At 40.7% G+C, this 21,648-nt stretch overlaps 1 non-coding gene across 1 annotated transcript; it reads right to left on the bottom strand.

Annotated features, from left to right (window-relative positions):
• Nucleotides 1-13,993: 13,993 nt before the first annotated feature.
• On the bottom strand, nucleotides 13,994-14,100 carry LOC133807833 (small nucleolar RNA R71). The gene has a single exon (XR_009879723.1). It is a non-coding gene; the product is annotated as a small nucleolar RNA R71 (small nucleolar RNA).
• Between the last annotated feature and the right edge of the window lie 7,548 nt (nucleotides 14,101-21,648).

The following is a 21,648-nucleotide window of genomic DNA, read 5'->3' as shown; positions in this document are numbered from 1 at the left end:
TTGGACGAGGATTCCAACATAGTGCTGGATATGCTGATCGATAGGGTAGATTAGGTTTTGCTGTGAAAGTCTTGTTGATACTTTTATAAAGACTTTGCAAACCTACTAAATTGTAGGACTTTTGAATAGTGGTAGCAGGCGTATGTAGAAACCCACATAGTTAGGGTTTTCTTTTATATTTATCATTCTGCTAACTAAGATTTTATGGCATGATTTGTCATGATCATTTTGTATTATTAGGTTATCATCTTGAATGATATGACTACCTGTTTGAGTTGAATCGTTATGATTTTTCTTTCCTTTTTCCATGTGCGCGGGAAACTTGTATGCTCATTTAGTGCTAGGTTAGTATTCTTCCCTACTATACATTGTTGTATAAAGACTCGCGATGGTGCCTAACACTCGAGCCAGGGGAAGTCGAGCTGTTAATCCACCAGACCCAACTGAGCAAGCGGTTGTTGACCAAGATAATGGTCGTGGCCAAGGCAGAGGAAGGGGTCGAGGCCGAGGGAGAGGCAGTGGACAAAAAGCATAGTCGGAGCCAAATCTGGCAACTCAAACAGAGGATCTGAGAAAGGTTGTGTAGGAGTAGAATGTGGTGAATGCTCAGATGTTCCAGCCACGAATGCGGAGATTACTGGAAGCGCCACACAACCCCGCATTGCCAGCACCCCGGGAAGATGTTCCCAAACAATAGGAATTCCCGGCGCAAGAAGAGCCACTTATGGGAGCAAATCTGCCAACTGGTGCATATAGGATAGAAAAGACGAAACCAATCTTAGAACGGTTTAGCCGACAAAATCAACCTGTGTTCGAAGGAACTTCGGACCCCCTGATGGCAGAGGAATGGGTCAGCGTGCTGGAGAGAATATTTGACTTTGTGGCGGCTACCAAAAGGGAAAAGGGTAATATGTTTAGTGTATATATTAAGGAAGGACGCCCGCATCTGGTGGGATATTGCTAGGAAAGGACGTGACATGGCACAAATGGAATGGGCAGAATTTCTGGATTCGTTCAATGCTAAGTACTATAACCAGATAGTGATATATCAGAAGGTGGTTGAGTTCACCAACCTAGTCCAAGGGTCATCTATTGTACAGAAGTACGTGCACAAGTTTGACCAACTCGCAAGATTTTCTCTGGATCTGGTACACATTGAAGCCAACCAGGTACGCAAATTCATGAAGGGGTTAAAAAGAGAGATAGTTCAGTTCGTGGACACCGGGAAGATGAGCCCAGATACTTATGATGAAGCTGTAGATTGAGCTATCCGCCAATAATCTTGGTTAGTACAAGAAAATAAGGAGCCCTACAAGGCTTAAGAATGATCATATGTTCCAAATGATCGAGGAAGATACTCTAATAACCAAAGCCAGTAGGAACTGCCCCACGAGTCTATGCACTCACCCAAGGTGATAAAGGAGCTAGGACTTCCGACATGGTGTCAGATCAACTTCCTGTGGCTAATAACTCAGCATATGCATTAATGAACAATGGTGCATCCCATTCTTTTATTACTGCATCTTATGTTGATAAGATAGATAGGAAGCCTGAGCCTATGGAATGGTCTTGGGTTAGAGCTGTACTAGTCTGGGTAAAAGGGCGGGATTTGACCGTCGATTTGTTAGTGTTAGATTTACATGAGTACGATGTTACTTTTGGTAGGGATTGGCTAACCAAATATGGGGAGGTGATAAATTGCAAACGAACAAAGGTTACTTTTAGCCCACCTCGAGAAGAACCATTTGTGTTCCAAGGCACAACCTGTGAGAAGAATTTTGCTATAATATCCACAATGAAGGCTAGGAAATTATTGGATGATGGATGTATCGGCTACCTGGCGAACGTAATAGACAAGGATAGGGAATCTAAGATACAACCAATTGAGATAGGAAGAAACTTGTATAAATTGTAGGTATTGTAAAGCCCCGCGTTTAGGGCACCGGGTAAACCCTAGTTTGAATATTTTTAATTCCTTGTATCATATATTATGTCAGGGGGAACATTTTATGTTACAAGAAGTTTTGATGTGTGAATGCTTGCCATGCTATGGTAAGTGAAGATTTTTTTAGAAACCGAGACCTTTGGTCGTGGACCGGGTCGAAAACCCTAATCAGGTAAAAATCTCATATTAATTAAATAGGAAAGACTATGGCATAAAAATATGAAGTTTTTTCTGACACTAGGACTTTATAGTCGAGCCAATAAATTTAAGAAAAATTGAATGAGGATTTAATTCCAATCGACCGGGTTTAAGAACGGAAATTCTTGCCCGAGCCCCTAAGGGCATTTTGGTCAATTTGAGTAAATTACCAAAATTATGTGTTACGTGACAAATTTTATTTTTGGTCACATTTATTTAATTAATTTTAGCTTGGGATATTTAAAAACTATATGGTAAAATTTTGGTTAAAAATTAGAAGTGAAATTACCAAAGGGTCCTTGAATGCCTTAAAGTGTGGTAAAATTTGGCATGGGCATAAAAGTCTTTTCACAAAAGAGGAGAGAGAAAGGTGGATGGCTAGGCTATGCCTATCCGCTCAAGTGTCTTATGACACATATCCTAGGGAAGATTAAGAGACTACCCTAATGATTAATGCTCTTCCATATTTTGTCCTTAATCCTTTTTCACCAAAACTACACACTTCCCTCAAAAATCATTTTTTTCCACTCAAGCAAACTTTCTCTCTTCCCCTACACTCCCAAAACTAAAACCCTAAGTCCCCTAAACCCCCATTGCTGCATTTCTTCTCTTCTTCACAAACTCAAGAGTACTCACCTCCATTGAAGGAAGGAGATCTTCAAGAATTCTAGCATTGTAAGTTTCGGATCATAGCTCTTCCTTCTCTTCTTTTTTTTCTTTCAAATCTGAGACCCTGAGGGGATTTTATGTGGACGCATGTGGTTCTAATGGCCATGCATGGTATGGATCTTGTGTTCTAGGGAAAAAAGGGAAGTGGTTCTAAGGAGATTTGAAGGTTTGGAAGCTCTTCAGTGCTTTAGTGAGAATCGAGGTAAGATTTTAGGATTTGGTTAATTTTTTTTTCTCTTTCCACTCATCTCCATTTTCTACCCTAACATTCTCTAAAAATATGCATGTGAAACCTATGGGGCTCGGTTTGAGGGTATAGAATCCAAGAAGGAAGTTTGGACAAGCTAAGGACTATCATCTCTAAGCTAGAACCATCAAAGGTAGATCTTTGGTTGGTTTTGAGTTTTTTTTTTTGTTATTGATGTTAGATCTGGTTGTATTGGTTGTTTTGTTGGTTTTGAATTTTATTTCATGCTTGAGGTTAGATTTTGTTGATTTTCATGCATGCATGTGGCTAGGGTTTTGCTAGAATGTGTACAAATGCATGCTGCCCCATTTTCGTGGTCTGACTTCCAACAGGTCAGATCGTACCCTACTACCTTTTTTGTGGAATTAATTTGTATGTTTGAATAGTTATAGATGAGTACTTGAGTTAGGCTTTTGAAAATTGAAAAAGGTGTTTTCAAACTGAATTTATGAACTTTTTGGCACATAGATTTTAAATCTAGAAAATTTCTGGGCAGCATGCACTGCCCAGATTGTTTTGACTTTTGAACGGGTTTTACTAATCAAAGAGCTATGAAATTTTGTAAGATGTTATTTTAAACATGTATAAGGGTCATTGTGAAATTGTAAGGGAAATATGTTAAGGTACAATAGATATGATTTTTCAAAGTTTTCCCTAGACTCTAGAAACAAAACTTCGGGCAGCAAGCACTCCCCAAATGGCTTTAAAAATTCGAATGGGTTTTTCCCTCGAAAAAATTATAAAATTTTGAAGGGAATTAGTTAAGATTTGTACAAGGACTCTTCTAAAGTTTGAGACAAAAATGTATTACGGTTTAAGAGAAATAATTTTTCCAAGTTTCCCTAAAAACTAAAAGGTAGCAATTTCGAACCTTAATGAAAAGTTAATGTTTACCATTTTATAAGTCAAGGGTCCAGTTGTCCTTCTTTTAAAAAACAACATAAATAGAGATCCTAGGTTATGGGTAAGAATTGGTAAGAATGGGAGTTTGGGTTTTGTAAAACCTTTAAGAGATCGATATGACATTGTTAGATATTATTTGAAATGGATCAATAAGTGGTATTTTGGTAAATAATAGAAAACGATAAATTTTCATAAGAGGAAGACAAGTTGATATTTTCTAAAGATATGAGTTGAGTATAACTCATTTTTCCTAAAACCAAAATTCGAGTTATCCGATAAGTGAGTGGCTCATTTATGGTTGTGACTCGGTTATCACTAGGGGCTTCGAAACAGGATCGTGCTTGTCGCTCGTTTATTAGTAACTTGTGCTTGGACCAAAGGTAAGAAAACTGCACCAGTATGTGACATCCATGGTTATTGATGAGGACATGACATGAATATTGAATATGGAATTGATCAGAGCTTTAGTCTCTGTAAATGTGCATGATAATAATTATGCTAGTGATTATTGAGTAAGCATGCTTGTTGACGCGGTTTTTCGCCAACAATGTATATAGAAATAACAAGGTTGATTATTGCTTAGTAATAAACCGTAATGAAAGATGAAATGAACTCACAAGAACACAAATATTTTACGTGGTTCAGTGGTTAAAATCCACCTAGTCTACGAGTCTATATTATTGTTGTTTCTCTCTCTATTTTGGCAGAGTTTCAGTATTACAGAATAATCGTCCCCTTCCCTGTCCAATATTTCTAGTACTTATAGAGAAATTCCATGGATAGGTTTGGGTAACTGTGTGTGTCAATCATGGATTTACATCTTTATTACATTTAATATGAACTATTCCCATTTATACCAGGATATGATTTGATCATAAAGTAAATGTTCTCCTAATATCTGGGACATTAAATATGACAGGTTGGTCATAAATAATTGTATAAGAATACCCGAGTCTTTGGGGATCCGCGGGTATGCAATATATCAGAGATACCACGAGTTGGATATTTCTCCGAGCTCGTACATTGAAAACTGTTTGAATATTACGAGCTCATGCTTCACAACCTTCATGTCTATAGCTCGGGTTAAACCCAGGACGCCTAACACCACAGGTGCCCATGTAAAAACCGGAGTTGCTTACGTGGATAATACACATATATCATTTCCTTGGTTATTTCTCCTTAGATTTATTTTCCAACTATACCCGAACTGAGTGGATGACTCGAGCTAAAATTAGGGTACAACATTTGCTCCCAAGCTCCTGCTCGTGTATGATGTCATCTTTTCTGACCTACACAGTATGGGCTTTTAGTCTTCTGTTACACAAAACCATGCTTTCCCACTACTCGAGTACTGGACACATGGTGTATTGCAATTGGCGTCTGTTCGGGTTTCGAGGACTGCAATAATTATCTTGTCGCCTGTTTGCCGACGTTTTGTCTTTTTAACCCTGGCCCTTAGACCTTGTACTAACAAAATCGGATGGCCCAAATTAATTTATGTTGTTTACGTATAAATAGGGTAGGCAATTTTCAGGTTTCTCCACCTTTCATTTGAAATTTTTCTATATTTTCTCTCTTCTATATTTTCGAATCCTTGTTCTTTCTCAAAAAAATCCAAAAACCGTTCGTTGCACCCAGTTACTCAGGAGTCTTCCAGGAACTTTCCCCTACAAAGTCCACTTCTTTTTATCGAAGAACATATTGTAAGTACCTCGTCTTTTGTTTTTGAAGAAAATTTTCTTTTACTGGCCTCTTTTCTTTTTTTGTTCTTCACCATGCTCATCCGCACTTCATCGTAGTCAATATTAGACTATTTCCCAAATGCTTTTAGCGAATAGGCTTCAACTTAGATTCAATGAGTAGGTCCTAATATATCTTTAGAACTATGACATTCATAAAGCTGGGTAATTTATGGGTAAACTTGGGTAATCTCCATGGTGAATTTAGAAAATAGCCATTCAAGATATAGAAGATGAAAAGTTTTTAGGGTTCTAACCAGGTTGCTTAGGGGTCAAGCTTCTTGGGGGGTTTTGCACTAAACTGCCTCCCAAGGAAAGTAGTGGCTTGACATTCTGATACACGAATCCCTAAATATTAGGGGTCTGTTAAGAAATCGAGGCGTGTAACTTAGGGTAGCGCATGGCATCACGCAAGGTGGCTGAGGCCAACTCAGCTCGTATATCAAAAATAAAACATTCCCCCCCCCCCCCCCCGTACTTCCACATCATAACCTTTAAATCCTCTTAGGTCACCTACTAACAAGGTCGTTCTGTTCGTTAGGCGATCTGATGGCTCCCAAGAAGAACGTAACCAGCTCGTCCTCTCAGCAAAAGAAAAAAGGGAAAGAGGTTGCCCCTGAGTCTCCCATTCCTCACTTCGGTCTGGTGGTGGTAAAGGAGGTAGTAGTTGACCCCAATGCCTACTTCGAGGCAGAAAGAATCGTATCCAAGATTACGACCCAGGGGAGGGTAAACAAAATCATGTTAAGCCACAACATCCAGGTCGAGACCGGAGTTCTTATTGCCTGATCTACTTTTGAAGGGGAACAAAGCTGCTCCCCTCTCAAAGACGATTTCGCTGCCTGGAGTGACGAACACTTAAAGGCAGGAGCCTTCCTCCCCTTGGACCAATACTTCATGGACTTTCTGAATTTCGTGGAGTTGGCTCCATTTTAGCTCCCCCCAAATTATTATAGGCTTTTGGCGGGGCTGAAATACTTGTTTTTGAAGCATGAGTGAGAGGTCCCTACTCCGACTGATATATTATATTTCTTCTGCCTCAAAGCCAGCCCACAACAGAGAGGTTGAGGTGACGGGTTTTACTATCTCACCAGATTCCCCAATTCTGCTCCTGTCATCGAGCTCCCAAGCCACCCTAACGACTATAAAGACTTGTTCTTTATGTCGAACGGGTTTCGAAACTGTGAACACAGATACTTCAACCGTACTCGTAAGTTCTTTATGATCTGACCTCAGCTCGTAAAATTTTATTCTTTCCAAGATATTTCCCTTGTACATTTATTAACTGAGTTTATTTCTCGTGCAGCCATATTCACGAGGATGGCAAAGTCCGCGACCCTCGAGGTTCAGTACGAGAAATTTTCTGGGCTGCCCCCCAGTGAGAAGGACTACCGCCAAATCGTGAATGACGTCACGATGCTGGCGTGCCAGTTGATTGGCAAAGGCCAGACGTTGGCCTTAAGGACCCGGGCTACCCTCCCAGTAATCCACGAGCTCCCATCCTCTCAAGAAGTGGCCTTACCGGCAATCGAAGGCGAGGAAGAGGAAGAGGACAAGGTTCCTCTTGTGCGAAAGAGGCGGGTTCCTGAGGCTGTTTGGGAACCCGATTTAGATCAAACTGCATCAGGGGCAGCAGCCGACCCCTCTGCCTAAGGTAACCCATATCCTTATAGGAAACTAGATAGGGCTGCCTCGAGCTTGATACTCTCCCAACACCTGATTAACCAAGAGTTGAGAATCACTATAACACTGGACGACCTTCGCTTTGAGCTCCTTCACCACTCTCAGTCCAGCTAGTAAGATCTCATATTCGGCTTCGATGTTGGATGCCTCGAATTTGAATCTCAAAGATGTATGGAATCGATGCCTTTCAAGGGAGATTAATATGATCCCAGCTCCTGATCCATTCTCGTTCGATGATCCATCTACGAATATTTTCCACAACTCTTGCACCGGTTCCTTCAAAATCTCCGCTTGAAATCTGGTACATTCAGCCACAAAATCAGCAAGGGCGTGGCTTTTGATTGAGATCTGTGGCACGTATAATATCTCAAACTGGCTGAGTTCAACTGCCCATTTTAAAAGGCATCCCGATGTTTCAGGTTTTTGCAACACCTGCCTTAAAGGTTGGTCGATCATGACGTTGATTGAATGGGACTGGAAATATGGTCGGAGCTTCCTGGAAGCCAATATCAGACAGAATGCCATCTTTTCTATCAGTGGATACCATGATTCAGCTCCGAGAAGTCTCTTGCTTATATAATACACCGGTTTTGAGCACGCTCTTCTTCTCGAACTAACACGGCACTGACTGCATTTTCTGTCACGGCCAAATAAAGGAATAGATGTTCTCCAGAAATAGGCTTAGACAATACTGGGGGCTCGTCCAAGTGTGTTTTAGGTCGAGGAATGCCTGCTCGCACTCCTCTGTCCATTCAAATTTCTTCTTTCCTCTGAGCAAGTTGTAGAATGGCAAGCACTTGTCAGTGAATTTTGAAATAAAACGGTTCAGGGCTGCCACATTTCCCGTCAGGCTTTGGACTTCTTTACATGACCTAGGTGAGGACATTTCTAACAATGATCTGATTTTATCAAGATTCACAACTATCCCCCTTGTATTGACTATGAATCCCAAAAAATTTCTCGACGCTACTCCGAAAGTACACTTCTGGGGATTCAGCCTCATATTATACCCCCTTAAGATCTTAAAACATTCTTTCAGTTTGGATACATGGTTATTGGCAGTCTTGGATTTGACAAGCATATCATTGACATACACTTCCATATTTCTCCCAATCTGATTCGCAAACATTTTGTTGAATAATCGCTGATATGTAGCTCCAACATTTTTCAGCTCGAAAGGCATGGCTTTATAATAATATATGTTAGTTGGGGTCATGAATCTAGTATGCTCTTAGTCTACAGGATTCATCGCGATCTGGTTATATCTAGAATACGCATCCATGAAGGACATGAGCTCGTGACTTGCCATGCCATCTACCAACTGATCAATCCATGGCAGTGGGAAGCAATCCATGGGGCAAGCTTTGTTTAGGTCGGAGAAATCAATGCAGGTCCTCCATTTCTCGTTTGGCTTTGGGACCTGCACGAGATTGGCAACCCAGATCAGGTATTTTGCTTCACGAATAAACCTGCACTTTAACATTCGAGCTACTTCTTCCTCGAGTGCTTCAGCTTGGACTGTTCCCAAATGCCTCTGTTTTTGGGATTTTGCAGGCACGTTCTTGTCCAAGTTTAGAGTGGGTATGATTACACTCGGACTTATTCCCACCATGTCTTCATGTGACCAGGCGAAGATGTCCAAATTCTTTTGGAAGAAATTGATGAGCTCCTTCTTCCTTTCCTTATCAAGATTTTTTCCAACCTTAACAACTCTTGAAGCTTCTTTGGGAACTATGTTTACTTCCTCAAGCTCCACAATGGCTTGGAGCTCTGACCTGTCCTCGCCCATTCGTGGGTCAATGTCATCATGTGGAATGATGTCGCTATCCTTTGCTTCTTGAGGTTCTTCCATCCCACAAGTGTCTTCCACTTCTTGGGACTCCTCACCTCCATCACTTATGGCCATAGCTTGCAGCCCGGGTTGTGATTTTCCCTTCATAGAAATGCTATAGCATTCCCTGGCAGTGAGTTGATCGCCTCTGATGGTGCATATCCCCGCAGCTAAGGGGAACTTGATTGCTAGGTGGCGGATAGAGGTTATGGCTTCAAATGCCATTAACACAGGTCGGCCAAAAATTGCATTATATGCAGCTGGACAGTCGATCACAACGAACTGGAGTAACTTGGAGATAGTTCGTGAGCCTTCTCCCAATGTTACCACTAACTTGATCGTCTCGATGGCTGCTGATCCTTCGCCAAAAAATCCATACAGAATCATTGAGGTCGCCTTCAGTTCTATTACAGACAACCCCATTTTTTCCAAGGTGGATCTAAAAAGTAGATTCAAAGAACTCTCGTTATCTACTAGTGTCCTCTGTATTCTCTGATTGGCGAGCTGAGCTGTTATGACCAAAGGATCGTTATGTGGGAACTGGACATGGCTAGCATCTTCTTCTATAAAAATGATTGGTTGTTTTTCCAATCACTATTGCTTTGATAACAACTGTTCCGGGATGAACTCCACTCTGTTATGGTATTTTAGTTTGTTAATGTACCTCTTCTGGGCACCTCTACTCGTGCCTGCCAGATGGGGTCCTCCCGAAATGGTGGTTATATCTCCCCCTATTATTGGAGGAGGGTCGTCCTGATTCGCTTGAACTCCGGCTTGAATCACTGGGCTTCAGGAGCTAACAAAGGGTTTTGTCCAGTGGGCTGACTAGGGACCATTCGGTTTCAGGCATATTGGGCCAAAGGTGCTGCCCTGATAAGGTCTCAATCTAATCCTTCAGCTATCTACAGTCATCAGTGTTATGACCGATATCATTGTGAAATCGGCAGAACTTCGAAGGATCTCTCTTCGCTCTTTGTTTTCTCAGTGGTTCTGGCTTCTTCCATGGAAGGCGAGTAGAATTGGCTAGGAAGATGCGCTCTTTAGTATCCATGAGGTCGGTATAGGTTGCGTAAACAGGTTTGAATTTTTCCCCGGACTTATTTTTCTTTGTTCCGCTCTGGTCGCCCTCACTATTTCCCTTCCTCTTGTTACTTCCCCCTTGGTTATTCTGGATAACGGTTTGAGCCATAGCTGCAACATATGTTACCGATCCAACGGGCTGGACAGGGATCTGGCTACTTCATACGATAGAAGCTCACGCCTCTTCCAAGTTAACCCATCTTTGAGCTCGTGCCAAGAACTCATCCACACTATTAACTCCCTTTCTCTGTAATTCCTGCCACAGGTCACCTCCAGCAAGGATTCCCGTCCTCATTTCCATGAGCTTGGAACTGTCATCGGCATCTCTAGCTCATGCATCGACATTGGCAAACCTACTTAGATATGCCTTCAACGATTATCAAGGTTGCTGCTTTACATTAGCTAATGAATCAGCCTTAACCCGAGCTATCTGGGAAGCCCTGAATGCTCTCTTGAAATCAGCAGAAAACTTCTTCCACGAGCTAATTGAATGCCTCTTGTATTGTTTAAACCACTGCTTGGCTGGCCCAATCAGAGTTGAGGGGAACAAAATGCACCTTAGCTCGAGTCCAACGTTGTGGGCCATCATCATGATTATAAACATCCCAAGGTGATCAGACGGATCCCCATGTCCATCAAACTTTGACAAATGTGGCATTCTGAAGCCCACTGGATATGTGGCCGTCGCAATATTTGGAGCGAAAAGCTCAAGCTCATCCTCTGAATCGCAATTGTCTTTATATTTTCCAGAATGAGCTTCTTCATTTGCTCTTCCATCTGAGCTAGCCTCTCAAGGGTTTGGTCCCTGGTCCGTAGGTTATTTTGGGGTTATTCAAGAGCTCCCATCCTATCGTACGCATTTGATGGATTGTTGTCCCTCCAATCTCGAGCTTGATATTGTGGGGCATTCTCATTATCATGTACTTTGGAAGGACCTCCCTCTTGACAAGTATAACTAACACCCTCATCTCGAGCTGAATTTCTTCTCTGTTAATTTAGGCGATCACGCAGATCAGGCTGTGGAATGTATCAAGGGCTTTGTGCCGAACTTAGATGATTTCTTAGATTTCCCTTGGACCTACCACTTCAAAAAATTTCAATAACTTCCATTAGCAAAGCTTACAGCTCGCGGTTGAGGTCGAGGGTCTGGATTTTCAACACGTGTCCGCAGGACATACGTATGGGCCGACGAAGGAGGATTTCTCCTGCTGTCTCCATAAGCAGGAATGTCCCTTGTAAGATGAGGTGGCGTTGGATGTCTTGTGGGTGACGGGGGATGCCTAACTGGCGAGGCAATCCTTGTCCCATCAGGACGAATAAAATTAGCCCGCCTTTGTACAGTCCCATTATTCCTTGCTCTCTGCGCCTGGCGATCCGATCGTGATGTAGGAGGGTTTGCTGGAACATTTTGTCTCTGTAAGCCTCCCCCAGCCCCTCCTCATTGGTTTCCATGAGTACTCCTAGGTTCTTGTGAAGGAGGCACCAAACTTGGGGTCACGGTTCTAACTGATCGACTAACCTACTGATGACCCCTATGAGGGCTGATAACTCTTGAATAAAGAGTTATTTCATGAGCTTTTGAACTTATAATTGTGAAAAAAATCATGGGTGATGTTAGTTTATTTTTAGCTTTTGTAGCTAACCTTGATGTTTTCATTATCTTAATTAAGTTTAATTATTTTTTTTAGTTTTTAATAGATATTGGGTTAAAGGTAATAGTTTCATGGATAAATATTCGCACAAGGAATGAACTAACACGTGAAACTATTTTGATTTAATTTTGTTGTTGATGGCTAAATCATCAGGTTTGCTACAGCAAAACAGAAGCATTTTGATTAGGAAACTTTTGGGCACATGGAACACGTTGCAGTCAATGAGTAAGCTAGAAATTTTGGCTGAGGTGGCAAGGGCAGAAAGAATTAGTCAACATATTGGAGAAAAGGACAAAAAGAGAAAGGAGGGATTGATGTTTGCGGAGAAAAAAAGGGCATTATGGTACTTTTGGGAAAAAGAGGAGAAAACCTAACATACACAAAAGAGGGTTTCGGCCGTAAGAAGGAAGCAACAGCCATTGTTGGAAAAGAAAACCAGAAAAAGAAAGGAGAAAAACTCAGAATATCAACAAGGAAGAAGGAGGACAAACAAAGAAAGCCCAAGCATCATTTTGGATTTTTTCTTTCTTCTTTTCCTAAACTTTATTTTATTAATTTCTGAGTTGGATTCTGAATCTGAATATTATGGGCTGTTTTGAATGTGGATTAATGTTTATGAACTCAGCCATGAACTAATTTTTAGGTGGCTTGAATTGTTGATGAACCCTATGTTATAGTCTATCAATTTCTTGCACTTTATTTTAGTAAAATCTCCCTTGGTCATTCAAGTGTGCTTATATTAATTTCTTGTTGTTGTTTGTCCAGCAATGGCAAGCTATTTAATTATGTTTAATTCTGGAAAGATTAAATGTAATAGGAAAAACTTGGATGACACAAGTCATAATTTAGGTTAGGATATGTTAGTAAGTAACATAGGGATATGTTATTTGCCTTGTGTAACTTTTGAGAATTAAACTTTCAATTGTATTCTTAAATCTGATTTTGCATAGGAATATGTTTAATTAGGTAGAAGAATTAATGTCATAAAATTTGGGAAAGTTTTATGAGTGTTTAAATGAATTTTTGTTATCCTGAGAGTTTTGCTAGAATATTGCTGCAGCAATCTATTCGCAATTTGTTCAGGATGAATAATATAGGGGAGTTCAATAATTCAAGTCCATTTTGCAATCCATATATTTCTCTCAATTTTCTTATTCAATTCAGTTTTTAATTTCAGTATTTCCATTTTTTTAATATTTTGCTTAGCCTATAAACAACCCACTTGATTTTTAATTTCTTAAAATTATTTAGTGATTGTTTTGCTTATTTTTTCTAATTTGCAATCCCTGTGGAGACGATTTACTTATCATTATATTACTTGTGTGATTACATGCACTTGCGTATTTAAAATCAAATATTAAATTGATCACAAAAAGTTTTTGGCGCCGTTGTCAGGGATTGGAATTAGAAATTTTAGTAATATCAATTACTTGCAATTTATTTTTTTCTTTGTTGAGCTGACTTTGTTTGCTTGCTCCTGTGTTTACTCAGGTGATTGACTATATGAACGACCAAGAAGACATTGAACTAGCTCCTGTTGACCCTGAAATTGAAAGAACAATTAGAAGAAGACTAAGGGATCAACGAGATCAAAATCGACTTAATATTGCTGAAGAGGTTGAAGGAGTTGAGGGTGTTAATAATGTCACTAACACAATTGTTATGGCTGATGATAAAGAGAGAGCCATAACGGAGTATGCTGCCCCCATGTTTAATGAGCTCAATCCGGGCATTGTTAGGCCTGAAATTCAAGCACCCCAATTCGAGTTAAAGCTCGTGATGTTCCAAATGTTGCAAACAGTGGGTCAATTTAGTGGGCTGCCTACTGAGGATCCTCACCTTCATCTTTGTTCATTTTTGGAGGTGAGTGATTCTTTTAAGCTACAAGGAGTGAGTGACGAGGCCCTAAGGTTTAAATTGTTCCCTTTCTCTTTGAGGGATAGAGCTAGAGCTTGGCTCAACACCCTTCCTCCCGACTTGGTGACTACATGGAATGAGTTGGCTGAAAAATTCTTGATGAAGTACTTCCCTCCTACCAAAAATGCCAAGTTTTGCAATGAAATTATGTCATTTCAGCAGCTGGAAGATGAATCATTTTGTGAAGCTTGGGAGAGATTCAAGGAGTTATTGAGAAAGTGCCCACACCATGGGATTCCGCATTATATACAAATGGAAACATTCTACAATGGGCTCAATTCTTCCACTCGTATGGTGTTAGATGCTTCAGCTAATGGGGCTATTCTCTCTAAGTCCTATAATGAAGCCTATAAGATTTTGGAGAGGATAGCTACCAACAATTATCAATGGTCCAATGTTAGAGCCTCAACAAGTCAAAAAGTGGCTAGTATACTTGAAGTGGATGCATTGACAGCTTTGACCGCTCAAGTTTCTTCAATGACTAACCTTCTCAAGAACATGAGTTTGGGGGGAATGGTACAACCAAATGCTATGGGAAAAGTTGCCGATATATCTTGTGTTTATTGTGGAGATGGGCACGCATTTAAGAGTTGTCCTTCGAATCCCACTTCGGTTTGTTATGTGGAGAATCAAAATGCCAACCGAAATAACCCATATTCGAACTCTTATAATCCGGGGTGGAGGCAGAATCCAAACTTCTCATGGGGGGAGGTCAAGGAGCTAGTTCAAGCGGAGCACCAATGCAAAACAAGCCTACATATCCACCGGGGTTTTCTCAACAACAACAAAGAGCTCAACCACCTCCTCCTCAAGTGTCTCAATCAAGCTCTTTGGAGAGTTTAATGAAAGAATATGGCCAAGAATGATGTTGTGATTCAGAGTCAAGCGGCATCCTTGAGGAATCTAGAAACTCAATTGGGGAGGCTTGCTAATGAGCTAAGGAATAGACCACAAGGCACCTTGCCTAGTGATACAGAAAATCCAAGGAAAGATGGCAAGGAGCATTGCAAGGCAGTTACCTTGAGGAGTGGTAAAAATCAGGAATTGACTGAAGATAATTATACTAGAAACAGCGAGCCCACTTCAATCCAAAGTAGTGTGGACAAAGGAGACAAAGTTATGAAATCAAAAATTTTAAATGCTGATCCTAAAGCAATTGCTGCAGCAATTCCTCCACGAAATGCTACAGGAAAGCCTATAAGCAAGCCACCTCCACCATTTCCTCAGCGCTTTCAAAAGCAGCAACAAGATGGTCAATTCCGAAGATTTTTAGATGTTTTGAAACAACTTCACATCAATATAACGTTGGTGGAAGCTTTGGAGCAAATGCCCAACTATGTGAAGTTTTTGAAGAATATTTTTACTAAAAAGAGGAGGCTTGGTGAATTTGAAACGGTGGCGTTGACTGAAGGGTGTAGTGCTATATTAAAGAGTAAAATTCCTCCTGAATTGAAGGATCCGGGTAACTTCACAATTACTTGTTCTATTGGTGGTAGAGATGTTGGCATAGCACTTTGTGACTTGGGGGCTAGTATCAATTTGATGCCCATGTCAATTTTCAAGAAGTTGGGGATTGGAGAAGCAAGACCAACCACAGTCACTTTGCAATTAGCGGATCGGTCTATGGCACACCCGAAAGGAAAAATTGAAGATGTACTTGTGCAAGTTGATAAATTCATTTTTCCGGCTGAATTCATCATCCTTGATTATGAAGCGGATAGAGATGTTCCTATTTTCTTGGGTAGGCCATTTCTAGCTACTAGGAGGACCTTGATTGATGTACAAAAATGGGAGCTTACTATGAGGGTGAATGACCAACAAGTGACTTTCAACGTGTTCAACGATATGAAGTTTCCAGATGAGGTTGAGGAATACTCTAGGCTAAGTGTAATTGAGTCTATTATCGCTGAAAAATTCCATAAGGAAGCTTGTAAAGATAAAGTGGCGATGAGGTCACTTGAAGAGCTTGAAAACTTAAGTGAAGAGGAAGAAAGCCAAATTACATAGGTGGATTCAAAGCAGCCCTTTGCTAAATTTAGGAGGCCTTTTGACTCATTGAACCTGTCGGAAGGGAATTTTAAGCCTCCTAAGCCTTCTATTCAAGAGCCACCAAAATTAGAGTTGAAGCCTTTGCCTAGTCACTTGAAGTATGCTTATTTGAGAGCTAATGAGACCTTGCCTATGATTATTTCAGCCATGTTAGGAGCTAAAAAAGAGAGTTTGTTGCTGGCTGTTTTGAAGATATACACAAGGGCCATTGGTTGGACCATGGCGGATATCAAGGGTATAAGTCCCTCATTTTGTATGCATAAAATTCTGTTGGAGGATTGCTGTAATAATTCTGTTGAGCAGCAGCGAAGGCTTAATCCTATCATGAAGGATGTGGTTAGAAAAGAGATAATTAAGTGGCTTGATTATAGAATTGTTTACCCAATTTCAGATAGTTCTTGGGTCAGCCCAATTCAGTGTGTTCCTAAAAAAGGTGGAGTCACAGTGGTGGCTAATGAAAATAATGAGTTGATTCCCACAAGACAAGTGACGGGGTGGGAAGGATGCCGTTTGGGCTGTGCAATGCCCCCGCCACTTTCCAACGTTGTATGATGGCAATATTTTCAAATATGGTGGAGAAATCTCTTGAAGTCTTCATGGATGATTTTTCAGTATTTAGGGAGTCTTTTGACACTTGTTTGGCTAACTTGGAGCAAGTCTTGGCTAGATGTGAAGAAACAAACTTGGTACTCAATTGGGAAAAATGCCATTTCATGGTTCAAGAAGGCATTGGGTTGGGCCATAGAATTTCTAACAAGGGCATAGAAGTGGATAGAGCCAAGCTGGAAGTCATTGAAAAATTGCCACCACTTTCTACAATCAAGGGGATTAGAAGCTTTTTGGGACACGCAGGCTTCTATAGGAGGTTTATAAAGGATTTTTCAAAGATTTCTAAGCCCCTTTTTTCCTTACTTGAGTAGAATCGAGCATTTGAGTTCACCAAGGAGTGTCAAGAAGCATTTGTGACTTTAAAAAGGCTCTTATCACCACACCCATCATTGTAGCTCTGGATTGGTCTCTCCCCTTTGAATTGATGTGCGATGCTAGTGATTTTGTTGTGGGTGCTGTACTTGGGCAGCGAAAAGAGAAGGTTTTTCATTCCATTTACTATGCAAGCAAGACATTAGCCGATGCCCAATTGAACTATACCACCACTGAGAAAGAGCTTGGCGGTGGTGTTTGCTTTTGACAAGTTTAGAGCTTATCTTGTGGGGACTAAAGTGGTGGTTTATATAGACCATTCAGTGATCAAGTATCTAATTGCCAAAAAAGATGCCAAGCCACGACTTATTCGATGGGTGTTGCTTCTTCAAGAATTTGACTTGGAAATTTGGGATAGAAAAGGAATGGAGAACCAAGTGGCTGACCATTTATCTAGACTTGAAGCTGGAAGTGAAAATCAAAATGAAGGGGCTGTTAAAGAGACATTCCCCGATGAGCAATTATTGGTTGTGAACCAAACCACTACTCCACAGTACGCTGATTTTGCCAACTATTTGGTGAGTGGTTTGCAACCACCTGATTTGAATAGGCAGCAGCTCAAGAAGTTCTTTCATGATGTGAGATTCTATTATTGGGATGAACCTTATTTGTACAAACAATGTTTAGATCGAATCATGAGGTGTTGTGTGCATGAGGATGAAGTTTCAAGCATACTTGAGCAAAGGACATTTTGCTCCTTATGGTGGACATTTTGGTGGGCAAAGGACAGCCGCTAAGGTTTTTCAATCGGGGTACTATTGGCCTTCTATCTTCAAGGATGCTCATGAATTTTCTAAGAGATGTGACCGCTGCCAGCGTGTTGGAAATATTTCAGCAAGGAGTGAAATGCCTTTGAATAGCATCCTTGAAGTGGAATTGTTCAATTTTTGGGGAATCGACTTCATGGGGCCATTTCCACCATCATTTGGAAATTTGTATATCTTGGTGGCTGTTGACTATGTCTCTAAGTGGGTTGAAGCAGTGGCAAGTCCTACTAATGATTCTAAGGTGGTCATGAAGTTCCTACATAAGCATGTGCTCACCATCTTTGGCACTCCGAGGGCGCTTATAAGTGATGAAGGCGCCCACTTTGTGAACAAGATTTTGGCAGCTTTGTTAGCCAAATATAGTGTGAAGCACAAGATTGCCACTGCCTACCACCCCCAAACCAATGGTCAAGCAGAAATATCCAATAGGGAGATCAAGGGAATCCTAGAGAAAGTGATGAATCCTAGTAGAAAGGATTGGCCTCAGCGATTGGATGATGCCCTGTGGGCCTATCGAACGGCTTTCAAAACCCATTTGGGCATGTCTCCATATCATTTGGTTTTTGGGAAAGCTTGCCATTTTCCCGTTGAGTTGGAGCATAAGGCATTTTGGGAAACCAAGAAGTTGAATATGGATCTCCAAGCTATTGGAAAAGATCGAAAGTTACAATTAAATGAGCTGGAAGAGCTGAGGTTGTTCTCCTATGAAAATGCTAAGTTGTACAAGGAGAGAACTAAGAGGTGGCATGATCAGAAAATTCAAGCTCGAGTCTTTGAGAAGGGGCAGAAAGTATTACTCTTCAACTCGCGCTTGAAGTTGTTTCCAGGCAAGTTGAAGTCTCGTTGGTCAGGCCCATTCACCGTGGTGAAAGTTTACCCCTTTGGAGTGGATGAAGTTTGAGAAGATCAATCCGGAAGGGAGTTTAAAGTGAATGGGCAGCGGCTGAAACATTATTGGGGAGGTGAGGTCGACCGCGAGAAGACCTCCATCACTTTGGAGGATCCTTAAAGCGGTTGTTGTTTTGGGTTGTCAAGTGATTCAGGCACTAATTTAAAGACAACCCAAAAAGAAGCAAGTGTAGAGTAACAGTGTTTATAAAAAAAAAAAGGACAGGAAAGAAAGAAAGAAAAAAATATATATATGTACATATGAGGGTTTTTAATTTTTTTAATTTTTAATTTTTATCTTAATTTTTGTAATTTTAATTCCATTTTATTGTGATGTTTTTGAGTGGCTTTTATGTGTACTTTAGTGTTACAGGTGTTAAGAAAGCAAGAAACATGGTGTTTTGGAAGTAAGTTTGGAGTCTGAAAGTTTTGCGAGTGTTTTGCTTTAGCAAAATGAACGCGACAATTTCCAAAAAAAAAAAGAGTTACGTCAATTCTGGAATGCTGAAGTAAAACCTCAGCAAAATGATGGCAATCTGGGCAGAAAAAAAATCCTAGGTCATGGTTTCATTAAGAGGCATATATATATAATACTATATATATATACAAAAAAAAAATTACTATATTTAGTATTATTTAAATATATTTTACTACATATATATATGTTAATATATAACCATATAAATATATACATACACATAAATATGTATTTAAAATATATATATACTATAACCTATACGAAAATAAATATATGTATATAGGATATTTACCCATCTTCACCATTACCCTAACCCATCTCTGCCCAGAAACCCAGCTGTGTGATCCCCAATCCTTGGCAGCACCAGTTGCGCAGCCACCAATCCTCCACACAACTTTCCACCCAGTCGCGCAGCCACGAACCCAAGCGTCCCTACGTCTCGGCACCTCGAACCCAGGCACCATTCGCCCAGCAGCACCCCACAAACCCAAGCGCACCAGTCCAGACCGAGAAGCCCTCTGCCCACCCATTCTCCCAGTTCGAACCTAGGTGGTTCCAAGCGAACCCAGCCCCCCAGAACCAGGCGCGGCTCTATTTGCGCGCCTCCCTGACCAGTGAGTCATCCTTGTGCCCTCCTGCCCTTTGCAAACCTTCTCCAGGTGCAACCAGGTAGCTTAAGCATCCGACTGCACCCACACTCTCGACACCTAGGCACCAAGTTGCTCACGAGCCATAATTTGGGGTACTAATTCTTTGTTCTATTATACTCTTGTGAATATTGCTAGGCATTGGACTTCTCTGCTAGTGTTTGCTTTTGGGGGTCAGCTATTGGATTATTGGTTGACAGTGTTTATTGTACTGCTCTGTTGCTGTGTTGCTCTGTACCACTCTCTTTACTGATAAGCAGGATATTGGTTTGTTTGGGTGCTCCTTTCTTTGTGTGGTAGTCTTGTGATTTAGCTGCTGCCTTTTTGCCCAAAATGACCACTAAAACACGAGCCCAGTAAAAGAAATTCAAACTAGCCCCTACCCCACCACTAACCAAAACCAAATCCAAACCAAGCACTGCCCCATCACTAAGCCTGCAACTAAGACAACTCCCACCATACAAAAATCTAAAAGGCCAGCAAGAATCCCAGGACCTCCATGCGCATCATCAAGAAATCTCCATCTGAAACTAGTTGCACCTCACCCAAGCACTGAGTGACCCAGCTGCACATCCCTTGAGCAAAGCCTGCATATTCGTTGAATGAGCATTTCTGAACTCTACTCCCCAATTTGATTTTGATTATGTTTGTTTCTTTGTATTCTCTGTTTTAGGTGTAGTTCTTACTCATTGGCAATTTTTCGTGTTGTGCTATACTTTGGTCTCAAGTGTTGATAATGAATTTTATGTTTTGTGTATTGGGTGCTTTGTGTTGTACTTAGATATGTTTCTTTGGTGATTTTTGTGGAGTGAGCATCGAAATTTGAGTCATTTGCCTTGTGTTTTGTTGCTAGGAAGGTACTTTGTTAGTATAGTTATCTTTGTTCAATTTTTAGTTTGTCTTTGTCTTGTTGTGTTGTCGTTCTTTTAAGGATATTCTTTGCTTTTGTTAGTGTTTAACTAGGGGGCTCGATGATGACTTTGCAAACTTAAAAAAAAAACTATATAATCAATCTAAGTTGCAGGTGAATGTTTTTCTTTTCTAAATTTTAAACCAAATTCTTTGAGTGTGAATGTTGCTAGCCAATGATCGATGAGAGTGTTTCTCTTTTTAGTATGTGCATAGCTTGATTAAACATTTTTGACACCCGAGAAAGAGCTAGTTTCTTGTGAGAGCTTAAGTTTCTAGAATTATTTAGTGATTTTCGTTGAGGCGAAATCCTAGACAATACCACACCAATGAAATGATTTAGGCCATCTTTGGACCGTTTGAGCCTTTGAAGCCTACCTTCTATGCATTTTTTATCCCTAGTCACCCCATTGAGCTTAAGTGTCACTTTTCTTTCTTAGCCACTCCTTAGCCTACCTTTACATATATATAATCATCTCTTTTCACCACACCCTTTTAGCACCTTGTTCTTTATAGGATTTATTTGTTATGCATTTTGGGGGGTTTTGTTGAGTTGAGTGGGTGAGAGAAAATTAGGTGAGCGTTTTCCTTCTCTTCTTTTGCTTGTTTTCAACATTAGGGACAATGTTGATTTTAAGTTTGGGGGGGGGGGGGAGAGTGTGTTCTCAATTTTCTTGTTCTCTTGCCATCTAGTTGTTAATCTTCATGTGTATATATATATATATGTACGCCCTAAATATCCGCACACACTTTGGCGAGCTAGAGAAGGGCCTAACTCGATCTACCACGTGTCAACCGTCCCTCCGAAGCTGTTTGTCACCGTCCCCTAAGTAACCAGCCCGAGCTGGTTATTCATTTAGTTGCTCCTTAGAGTCATTGTGACGGCATGATAAGAGCCACGAGCTAGCTCCAGATTGAGCTCGTAATGCATCAGAGGCCTGACACCCCCGAATCCTGGTAAAGTCAACCACGCAATATAAACGTGCATATATCAGACATCACGTGTCTGTTCTATTCCTAAATTCTCGAATACGCAGTATAAACGTGCGTGTTCAGACATCCCAC

This window comes from Humulus lupulus, chromosome X, assembly GCF_963169125.1.
Source record: "Humulus lupulus chromosome X, drHumLupu1.1, whole genome shotgun sequence".
Lineage (NCBI taxonomy): Eukaryota > Viridiplantae > Streptophyta > Magnoliopsida > Rosales > Cannabaceae > Humulus > Humulus lupulus.
The sequence above is the reverse complement of the archived record's forward strand: the minus strand, read 5'-3'. Positions and strand labels throughout refer to the sequence as shown.